Source organism: Mus musculus, chromosome 3, assembly GCF_000001635.26.
Source record: "Mus musculus strain C57BL/6J chromosome 3, GRCm38.p6 C57BL/6J".
NCBI classification, from domain to species: Eukaryota; Metazoa; Chordata; class Mammalia; order Rodentia; family Muridae; genus Mus; species Mus musculus.
Genome location: NC_000069.6, coordinates 39,662,862 through 39,675,121, shown reverse-complemented (window position 1 = coordinate 39,675,121; position 12,260 = coordinate 39,662,862). Strand labels below are relative to the sequence as shown.

The 12,260-nt window shown below is 40.6% G+C and overlaps 1 non-coding gene across 1 annotated transcript; it reads right to left on the bottom strand.

Annotated features, from left to right (window-relative positions):
• Positions 1–8,675: 8,675 nt before the first annotated feature.
• Positions 8,676–8,834, bottom strand: Gm23796. The gene has a single exon (XR_003954829.1). It is a non-coding gene; the product is annotated as a U1 spliceosomal RNA (small nuclear RNA).
• Between the last annotated feature and the right edge of the window lie 3,426 nt (positions 8,835–12,260).

The following is a 12,260-nucleotide window of genomic DNA, read 5'->3' as shown; positions in this document are numbered from 1 at the left end:
TAACTCCAACCGGATCCCTTTCTTGGAGACAGCGAAGGCTGTAAACAAACAGCAGAGATCGATGCGTTCTTCCCAGTAAATGAAGCCCATCTGGCGAGGCTTGAGGTGAAGGACAACGAGGACCAGAGTGCTGGCTCTAGATCAGGCTTCTGCTCCACCAGCAAGAGTGAGAATTTTAGGAAAATTTAACATCTTTTTAAAAATTCACATAAAACCTGTTGCTATATCTGTGGGCTGGTAGGTGACGTAAATCAAAACAGGCCATGCCCATAGCGTGACATAGGAGCCAATAGGAAAAAAGGAAGCATTTGAACTAGATGCATGCATTGCTGAAGAGGTTGGGACAGAAAGATGCAGTCCAGATACAGCTGATTGGAGGTTGCTTCGAGCTGAGTGTATAAAGAGGAAGTCATTCTAGTGAACAGGAAGTGCTCTTAGAATTAGGAGCATCTGAAGACAGAACTCCGGTGATTTCTGACAGTTCAATAAACTCAAAAGAGGCAGTGGAATGCCTCATTAACAATGGGAAAAATCTAAGCTATATAAATCCGACATACCAGAGGGATGGTTAAAAAACAACCCAGCTTGATATGAAGGACTCTGATAAATGTCTAGTGAATCTAACTGTAATTAAGTCTGGTAGTAAATAGAGGAAGGAAGCACATGAGTGTGCATGTGTGCGTGTGCGTGTGCGTGCGTGTGTGTGTGTGCATGCATTGCATGTGAGCGTGTGAGCGTGTGCCTGTGTGTGTGTGTGCATGCTGTGCATGTGAGCGTGTGAGCGTGTGCCTGTGTGTGTGTGTGTGTGTGTGTGAAGTCAGTAAAATAAATCTGTGATTGCTTCCCTGGTTGCCAGGTTGGCACACTGGTAAAGAGGGAATCCCCAACTATAGAATTGCCTGCCTCAGACTGGCCTGCGGGTATGTCTGTTAAGCTTTGGCTTGATTGCTAATTGACACACAAACTCCTAGCCCACTGTGAGTGATGCCATCTCTAGGCAGATTGGCCTGGGCTTTATAAGAAAGGTAGGTGAACATGAGCCTGGGTATCAGCCAGAAAGCATTGTTCCACCGTGGCTTCTCCTTCAGCTCGTTTGAGCTCATGCTCTGACTTCTCTTGGTGACAGACTGTAACGAGGAAGATGTAATAATTGCTTTCCTCCTCCAAACTGAACTTAGGGTTTTAGCATACCAACAGAAATCAAACTAGAACAAACATGGAAAAGCATGCTCTTGCTGCAGGTAATGTCTCTGTACCTGTGGTTGTGATGGTGTGTGTGTGTGTGTGTGTGTGTGTGTGTGTGTGTGTCTGTGTGTGTGTGTGTGTGTGTGTGAGAGAGAGAGAGAGAGAGAGAGAGAGAGAGAGAGAGAGAGAGAGAGAGAAAGTGTGTTGTCCGTATAGAGTGATGGCCTCACTCCACTACCTTAGGTGATGTCTTGTAATGTAAGATGCAACAAATGTGATTACATGGTCATTACTTGTAGTCATAAACTAGAAAGCAAGGCTTCTTTTAAAGAAGTAGATTCTGAGGAAAGAACTTTTCCGCATCCACTGTCCTAAGTCCAGCAAGTTTGGTGCTCTGCAGCTTCCTGGAGAGGTGTGTCTATAGCCTGGAACAGGGAAATCACCAAAAAGCTGCTCAGATTTGATGGTCTGCCGCAGACCAGCACACAAGCCTTCTGCCAAGCCTCACTGTTCCATGTCACAGGAATGTAGCCAGGAACACAAAGCAATTATTTCTGAGAATAATGAAAAACAGCATGGCAGAAGCCATTCTGAAGCTATTTACACAGCAGAAGGAGAGCAAAAGGCGCATTGGAGGCAGACAGATGTGTTCTACAGAGCAAACATGAGAGGGTTGTTCTGAGACTGGACATTCAGTCTGCCCCTTTAAACCATTCTCATGAGTGGGGCTTGTTTTGTCTAAGTCTTAATATCGAGACTTTCATTAGAAAGGTTAAATCATGTTTTCATTTCGTCTTAGGAATTATTGTGAGTCTTGTCCCTTCTTTTCAAGAGGAATCCATTGAACTGAGTTCTCTGTTTTCAGCGCATGGGTATTAGGTATTCGTTCTGAGTGGGCTGCAGGTAGAGTACAGAGGATGAAAGACGCTAAAGAGAAGGTCTGTGGAGAGGAATGTGACCTGAGAACAGATGGCCAGGCTCCTGTCCTCAACAGCCTCTCTTCTGAGATCACTACAGTTGGAAAAAGGTTTTCATCTATTACTGAAGGATACAATTAAAATAACATCACTCATTGAGGACAAGGTTAATGATCACATGTTCATTAGGTTTATTTTTAGAAAGCAGCAGATGGATTGAGTGGAAGAAAGCCACCTGCACCATATATATGAACACTGGGGCTTTTGAAACAGGTCCTCTGGTCAGAGTCCTCCCAATAAAACCTAAGTGCAGGTCACTCATGGTCAGAGCTGCATCGGCAGTGATGGACTGCCCCAGGATATTACAATGCTCTCTCTCATATAGACGCAAAGGCTACACACCAAAATGTACTAATTGGCTATTTGCTCTCCAATGTATTTACATTTCTGCCAAAATTGCTTCTGAGATTTTTGGCCTGGGTTCCTCTGGATGAAAGAAAAAAATGAGCTGTAAAATAATGAAGTTGAAAATAGCAGCTTAGTGTGTTTGATTTCTTTATCAACAGCCAATACTTTTAACAGTTAAAGCAATTAGAATTCTCCCAAAATGTACGTGTGGGATGCAGACCATGAAATGACTGTAGACAATCAAGCATAGAAACATCCTTTATCAAAATTTACTAAGGAAGCAGCCACTTGGGATCCTCTGAGGCAATTTTTGTGATGTATTTAATACAGACATCCTTGTTAGCTGATTATACTTTTTAGGAATCTCATGAAACCATACCGAGTCACCAGAGAAATAGTCTAACCTGTGTAGATAAATGTACTGTACCAACACGAATCAAAAGGGTCATGCCTTAAACCAATTTTTAAAATTTCAAAGTTCTAAAAATTCTTACATTGACATTGTATAGGAATAAACATTTGTTGGTTTTTACAATGGCATATTCATATCTATCTGTCTGTCTGTCTATCTATCTATCTATCTATCTATCTATCTATCTATCTATCTATCTATCTACCTGTCTATCTCCCCACCAGTTCTCACATTTTAACAGAATCCTTTACCTCCATCTGTACTCATTGTAATAAAATCCTATAGATCAGGCACATAGGATATAATAAGCTGGTCTTTATTCCACACCTGCCCTAGTCAATTCTCACCTGCTAACCCGAGGACTCAGAAGGGCTTTGCCTTAAATCTTCAATCTGCTCAGTGCCCAAGTCCTCACCATATCTGCCCAACCTTGAGGTGAAGATTTTTTTTGGGAGAGGTTTAAGTAATAAGAAGAACGTTGTGAAGTTGCAGTTCAAAAAGACAGTGATACAGCTGGCAGGGAAACACTGAAATAACGATTGAGCATTTTTTTAGTTTGAGGGTTGAAGCTGATTCATTCACCCACACAATGGAAAAATTGAATGATACTTTTATGTAAGTTATGTTAATGTTGAAGAGGTATGTATCTGTGTGCTTGTAAGTGTGTGTGTGTGTGCGTGTGCGTGAGAGAGAGAGAAAGTAGGAGTGTGACACAAGACAAAAGATCACATGAAGAATTTTATTGTTTAAATTTACTCAATGAATGACATGTGAAAATTTTCACAAATTTGATATGTGATACATATGAAAGTTATCAAGAGTAAGATGGAAATTCTTTAACTAATAATTCAAGAAATTCTCTGTTTTCAAATTCCAATGTCCATTTGCTACTGAGCCACAGTGAGGCATACAAGCTTTCCTTGATGGACTTTCAAAGAAATAAACTTTCAGGCTATGCCTGCTGCATACTTTAAAAGTACATCTGCTTGGAGTTGTGTGCATGTGAGTGCAGGTGCCCAGGAAGGTCAGAAGAGGGCGTCAGATGCCCTGAAGATGGAGTTACAGTTTGGTGAGATTTTTTTTAAAAAAAGTTTTGATTGGATATTTTCTTTATTTACATTTCAAATGTTATCCCCTTTCCTGATCCCCACCCCTGAAATCCCCTATCCCATCCCTCTCCCCCTGCTTCTATGAGGGTGATTCCCCATGCACCCATCCACTCCTGCCTCTCTGCACTAGCATTCCCCTACGTTTGGGGCATCGAGACTTCACGGGACCAAGAGCCTCTTCTCCCATTGATGCCTGACAAGGCTATGTGCTACATATGCAGCTGGAGCCATGAGTTCCTCCATGTGTACTTGGTTGGTGGTTTGGTCCCTGGGAGCTCTGACGGCGGGGGCGGGGGTGTTGGTTGGTTGATATTGTTGTTCTACTTCTGGGGTTGCAAACCCCTTCAGCTCCTTTAGCCCTTTCTCTAACTCCTCTCTTGGGGATCTTGTGCTCAGTCAAAAGGTTGGCTGCTAGTATTCGCCTCTGTATTTGTCAGGCTCTAGCAGAGCCTCGCAGGAGACAGCTATATCAGGCTCCTGTCAGCATGTACTTCTTAGCATCCACAATAGCGTCTGGGTTTGATGACTGCATATGGGATGGATCTCCAGGTGGAGCAGTCTCTGAATGGCCTTTCCTTCAGACTCTGCTCCATATTTTGTCTCTATATTTGCTCCCATGAGTATTTTGTTCCCCTTTCTAAGAAGGATCTGAGCATCCACACTTTTGTCTTCATTATTCTTGAGCTTCATGTAGTCTGTGAATTGTGTCTTGGACATTCGAAGCTTTTGGGCTAATATCCACTTATCAGTGAGTATATACCATGTGTGTTCTTTTGTGATTGTGTTACCTCACTCAGGCTATTTTCTAGTTCCATTCATTTGTCTAAGAATTTCATGAAGAGATTGTTTTTAAATGATGAGTAGTACTTCATTGGTTAGTGAGGTCATTAATGCTATGGAAATGTAGGTTACTTTCCAAATTAAATTTGAAATTAAATTTCTTCTTATATTGTCATCTTCTGTCTTTAGGTTTTCTACTGCAATGAAACACCATGGACAAAACACAAGTTGGAAAGAAAAGGGTTTATTTGGATTACATTTCCACATCATTGGTCATCATGGAAAAGAAGTCAGGACAGGAACTCCAATAGGACAGAAACCTGGAGGTAGGAGCTGATTCAGAGGCTGTGGAAGAGTACTGCTTACTAGCTTGCTCAGCCTGCTTTGTTATAGAACTCAGGACCACCAGCACCACTCACAGTGGTCAGAGCTCTCCCCTATCAACCACTAACTAAGAAAATGTCTTACATGTATCCAGCAAATGACCTGGTCTTATGGAGGCATTTTCCTAATTGGTTTTCTTCCTCTCATATGACTTTAGCTTATGTCAAGTTGACACAAAGCCATTCAGCACATCTTCAAAGTAGAAAACTGTCATCATGTAAAAGTTGTTCTTTTCCCTTCAAATTTCTCATTAGACAAGAAAAGGAATGACTTGAGGAGCTAGTGAGTTGAGGTAATGGTTATAGCATGTGCTGCTCTTACAGAAAACCCAGGACAGAAAGCTCACAGCCACCTGTACCTCCAGCTGCAGGGACTCTGACATCCTCCTCTGAACTCCATGGGCACCTGAACATTTGTGCAAATACCCTTCCCTCATATGCACATTCATAAAATTAAAACGAAAAAGAACAGAATCACCATTTTCTATTAACTTTTTTCTATGTACCACTAAATCCTGTGACTCCTGGAACATACAAGTTACACTCATTATGGGATTGTAATGAAGTGTTTAGTTTGGCAGTTGCTAGACATTATGGAGGGTAGAAGGAAAAGAAAGCATTAGTATTGTTGATTATCTCACAGGAGACAAACTGCAGTCTTGTTTCCTAATTCTACCACAACTTGGTTTGATATTTTATAAAAGAATAAAATATGAAAGGATTAAGTATAAAATGATGCAGAAGAAAACATCTAAAATGCCTTTAATAAAATTACAAGTCAATGACTGAAAGCAGAGCGTCTCACTCCAAATTGGACAGAACAGACTGTCCATGTATAAAATGGTTTTTAAAATAAGACTTTTAATTGTCTTCTGTCAAAAAACTGTAGCATCTATTAGAATCATAAATGTCACGTAAGTTCTCAAGGCCTTAATATGTATTTTAAATAGATACAAAACTCACTGAGAAATCATGGGTTATATATATATATATATGTGTGTGTGTGTGTGTGTGTGTGTGTGTGTGTGTGTGTGTTACTTTGTTATTTATTGTATATTACTTTACTGGCAACTATCTTTGCTTCGGAGTCATAAATGCAGAATCTAAAAAGGAAACTTGGAAGATAGTGTGTTCTTTGAAATTATGATCATAGAAAATAGCTGAAAAAATCCAGGCAGAGAGTCAGAGACTGAAAAGCCAATGAAGAGTCGGTTATAATAGTCACTTGAAAATGCTCTATTATAAATAAATAAATAAATAAATAAATAAATAAATAAATAAATAATAATAAATAAATAACCAGAGTTTGGGGGACCCTCCAGAATGTACCAGAGACATGGGAGGTGAGAGATGCTCAGGACTCAAAGAGAGGGACCTTAGATGAAATGCTCTACATTGGGGAGAGGGAACTTGTAGATCCCACCTCCAGCCGAAAGTCAGGGCATCGAGTAAGGGATGGGGTTGCCATCCCACAGTCACAACTCTGACCTAAAATTGTTCCTGTCAGAAAGAACTTCAGGGATGGAAATGGAGAGGAGCCTGAGGATAAGGAGGCCTAGTAACAGTCCCAAAGTAGGATCTGCCTCAAGAGGAGTTTCTGAGACCTGACACTGTTACTGAGGCTATGGAGCACTCACAAAAAGGGACCTAGCATGACCATACTCTAGCACTCTGGAAGAACCAAAAAGCAGTTGAAAGAGTCATATACAGTTATTTTCACCCAATCAATGGACAGAAGCAGCTGACCTCTGGAGGCACCAGGGAGTTTAGAGGTCTGGTGGGGTGGGGGTGGGGGTGGGGACATCCCCATGGAAAAAATTTTTTTAAAGATGTATTTATTTTATTGTGTGAAAAAGAAAATGCTCTGTTTTAGTATTTATATCAACTCTTTGAGAATATCATAGATGTGTACCAAATATTTGGATTTTATTCAAGTCAAGTTCTCTACCCAACTATTCAAAAATCCACCTTACTCCTTCCAACTTTGCATCCTCTTTATACATATTATATATATGAATGATATTTCTTCTCACAGAAAAATCAATCTTACTGTTAACATACAGCTAAGTTAAACATCAAAATATAGATGCATTAGAATTATGTCTGCAATGCCGGGCGTGGTGGTGCATACCTTTAATCGCAGCACTCAGGAGGCAGAGGCAAGCGGATTTCTGAGTTTGAGGCCAGCCTGGTCTACAAAGTGAGTTCCATCCAGGGCTATACAGAGAAACCCTGTCTCGAAAAACAAAAAACAAACAAACAAACAACAAAAAAAGAATTATGTCTGCATTATGTCTATATATTTGCTCTATTTTGAATTCCCCATTTATTAAATATGAAGTTTAAAGTAGGAAATTTCATGAGAAAGGGCCAGGTATTAATTTCTGTTTCTGATAGCCTTATACAAACTCCAGCTCTTTTTGTTAATAAATCTGTTGTGAGATATGTGCGAACATTTTAATGCTAATAATTTAATAGAAAAAATGACATACGTTTAGTACTCTGTGGCCACATGGGCTTTCATCTTTCACATAGTTCACAAAGGCTCAGGGGAATTTCACTCTTTCCAGTTTATATTTTCAGTCTCTCATCTCAAATGGAACAACGTCAGAAAAACATCAAGGAGTGCTGATTCTAGGCAGAGACCTGATTTAAATACTGCTGCATTGTAGCTACATATCTGTGACTGTAGAGTCAATGAATATATAGAACAGATCTTAAGAGCTGTGTGTCCTGTATCCATGTTACATACTGGCACAAACTCACCATGCTCAGGCCTCTTTCCAGGCACATGAAAGTCATTCTAGGTGTGGGAACTGTGCCTGTGGGTGTTTGCGCTGTCCATGACAGGAAGATACTTATGTATGTTTACCACCCCCTCCCCCCTGACTGTGTGCCATGTCAGTGCAGCTGGAAGCTTGACTTTGTTTACTCTTCAGTTTGAGAGGAAGAGAGTGTCTAGACCAAAGAATGACTTGTGAGCTTCTTGGCATTGTCAGAGCATGGACTTCATGCTTTTCGGGTCTGCGATGATCTTGAAACAGATTGAGGATGTGAATGCTGTAAGCACAGCATGCTAATTGCATGAGAAAGACAGACATCCAGCCCAGAAAGATGGAAGCAAAGGTCACTCACGGCTTTAAATATCTGAAATGAGGAAAGAATTATTTATTTCCCTTCTTGTTTTGGCACTGACTCAAACTGTAGATAAGGCCAAGAAAAACATAAAACATGCAAATATTATGAACCTGTTAGGTTGGTCTCAAAATCCCCACAAGATACATCACATTCAACAGTTGGATTGAGTTACCTTGAGATAAACTGTTGAGCAACTTTGATTTGCTCAAATATTTATGTAAAGTCAATTTTGCATAAAATAAGTTTATGCAAAAGATTATTCAGACATGTTGATTTTTTTCCTTCCTTCTTTAGTTCATTCTTTCCTTCCTACCTACCTTCCTTCCTTTTACATTTTTTATAGGAGAGAATGTGAATACAGTTCCCTGCTACCAAAAGTTATCCAGTTGGTTTTCCAGAATTTGGGGATTCACAGAGGTAAGCAAACTATAGTACAGTGGATAAGCCTTGCCATGGGAAATCCACCTTCCTGATCATGGTATCTCCACTGCCACGTAAACATGGATTATTTTATTATAAGTGAGTACTACATCTATATCACTTCCATTCTACCCTTCTCCAACACCTCCTGTGCCTTTCCACCCAAAATCATGATCTTTCCTCTAATTATTACACAGGCATATATACAGACACACACACACACACACACACACACACACCAAGCCTACTGAGCCCACAGTTATTTTTAAGTGATTTCACCATTTTGTTAGTTTTAGATAAGAACAAGAGAGTTTGCTTCTCAGCTTTTGAAAAGCTGAAGTTTTCTTCTCCGAGTTAGAATATTACTTAATATATTCTAATGGTTATTTAAAAGAGAAGATATGGAGCCAGTGAGATGTGAAGCTTGTAGGTAGGTAAGTTGCAGTCGAAACTGGTAAGCTATGGTTAACATCCCAAACTACCTGGAAGAGAGATTACGCTGAGTGCTTCAGGTGATACTTCAACTTTGATGCAGTTGTACTGTTTCATGTGAAACACACATGCACATGGAAAATGAATATTAACAATAGTGTTTTAAAAATATCAATTCTGTTCTCACACATAACTTTACCCCATTTAACACTTGTCAAGGAAAATTATAAACATTGTTACTTTTTATGTATAAGTTTGTGCATGTGCATATGAGCAATTGTGTTAGCTATACTTTACACTACTGTGAAAAAAATGCCTAATAGACAATATTTAAAAGGAGAGACTTTTGGTTATTGTTTCAGAGATTTTAGTACAGATTCAGCAGGACGCAATGCTTTGGGCCGTGGGTAATAGAAAGCATCACGGCAACAGGTGATTATGGCAGAGGTCACTTTTCTCTGAGTGCCCAGGAAATAGAGGGAGGTACAGGAAGGGACTGAGAACATTGCATTCCTTCCCAGGAAACACCCCCACTTTCTCTGACCAGATATGGCTTTATATTATAAGTGAATCATGGATAACCCGTTGGTTAGATCAGAATCCTCTGGACTCTACCATCTCTCTGACTGGACCCACCAGCTAAGGACAAGCTTCCAAGTGCTACATTTTTAAAGAGCCATTTGCATCCAAACCACACATTTCATTAATGATCTGGTAATTTTCCATGTGTTTGTTTGTTTGTTTATTTATTTATTTATTTATTTATTTATTTATTTAATCATTATGTATTTTTAGAATTTAAAAAGGCAATGTCTTGCTGTGAAACCAAGGCTGTCCTAGAACTCACTTTACAGACCAGTTGCCCTTGACCCTGCTCTGATCCTCTCACATCTGCTTCTGGAGGATGGGTAACAGCTGTGTGCCCTCACTTTTGATGATGTTCTATTTGTCTTAAATGTTATTAGCATGTTTGCATAAGCAACCTACAGAATTTTAGTTAATCCTGGATGACCTGTTGTAGGAAATCCTGTATACATATGTCGTTGAAATTGGAGTATGTCTATGGTCATGTCCTAAGTAGGAATGGATACAACATGCTGGTGTAAGGATACACTTACTATGCTATTATGGCAAAAAAACATACAAAGTATATTAGTGGGAGATGCTAAGGCACATGTGACAGGAAATATACTTTTTAATTTTTGAGAGTTCAGACATATGTAGCAGCATTCTACCTTGCTAAGTGTAGATACTGCACAATGCACTTCTGTGCATAGAATTCTGTCTGAGGCCATCCATTAGAGATACTCAAACATCATGAATAGTGTGAGTTTTATTGCAGATACAGTATGAAGATAAGAGGGCTGAAGGTGGTGTCATGACTTTGTTCAAACAGGACTGTCAGGATTCTAGTGTGTTCTTTTTATTACATGGGTAAGTTCTAAGACAAGAGTATCTTTATAGTCACAAAAGTCTGCTCTAGCAAGACACTATGGCATTTTTGCAACCAGCAGGAAGGATAATGAAATTAAGAACAAATGCAGTAAAACATATGCAAAGTCTCCTCCTTAAGGGGGATTTCTTAAGCTACCAACTAATCCATCTTTTTATAATCTACCTATATTGTTCTGTGGAAAACATTTCTTTCTCACCCTCCTTTGATTGTGTTCTTAAATGATCAAAGTGGAAACCATATAAATAGAAGAACTTTGTAGCTCTTGAAAGCCTCTGTGGACAGTCAATGAATCTACATCCCTTTGAGAGAACTACAGAATGCCCAACTTTTTTGCAAGACCCATGAGAGCTTCCCTTTCCTCACTGTGCCAGCCAAATCAGACTTATGTATGGCTTTTGTGTGTTTTCTTACAAACACCTATTCTAGCACCTGAATGTTGTTTTGTACCCATAATTTCTGTTCTTCAGAATTTCTCAATAATGCAGAGAGTCAACAGTTTTGATGCATTATGATGGCCCATTTTTCTTATAAATTAGGAACACACTCCTCTAAGCAACATGCAGAACTTTATATTTAATCCTATCTAGACCTGTAGGAGGAAAGTACTGTATACACATGGTTTTGCAAGTGCATGTCACCTCAGCATGTTTATGTGCAAGCTGCCTTCCACCGTCAACTTACTGCAAGCTAGGAAAGTATGTGTAGATTTGGGCGTGGAGTCGGCGAACACCCCCCCACACACACACACACACACACACCACCACAAGGTCCCTAGAGGACTCTCCACTCGAACTTAGGACCACCTGTGAGTGGAACACAACTTCTGTTCCATTCCAATCTTTCAGACCTGAGACAGCATTAGGGAAGCACCTTGGGCACAGAGTCAGTGGATATCTGCGCCCCCCCCCCCCAAGATCGCTAGAGGACTCTCCATGTGATCTTAGGATCTTCTTTTCCATTCCAATCATGTGGGACCAGCACTAGGAGAGCACTAGGAGAGCAGAAAACCCGGCCTGACCAGGGTCACAAGTCCCTTCCGGTCTGCACCAGCACCGGGTCACCTGGGCAAAGAGTTGGAGAAGGTCCCTAGAGGACAGCTTCTGAGGCAGACACCTTTTTGGATTCCAGACATCCGGGCACCTTCCCTGCCAAAGGACAATTGTCCTCCTACCCCGGAGGGATTTGCTGGAGCACCTGGGGAAGCCATCTTGGTTTCCAGATTTCTCTGAGACTGGTCTGTGCAGGTGACAGTGTGGATTACAGAAGCTAACAGCTTCTGGGACAGGCCCTGTTTCAGGGCTTCATCTTCTGTCAGGAGTCAGGTCCAAATGCCAGATATCTGTGCACCTTACCTGCAAGAGGAGAGCTTGCCTGCAGAGAGTGCTCAGACCACTGAAACTCAGGAGAGAGCTAGTACCCCAGGTCTGCTGATGGAGGCTAACAATTGCAGGAGGAACACGTTCTAAACAGAGACAACTATAAAAACTAACTCCAGAGATTACCAGATAGCAAAAGGCAAATGTAAGAATCTTACTAACAGAAACCAAGACCACTCACCATCATCAGAACACAGCACTCCCATTTCACCCAGTCCTGGGCATCCCAACACACCTGAAAACC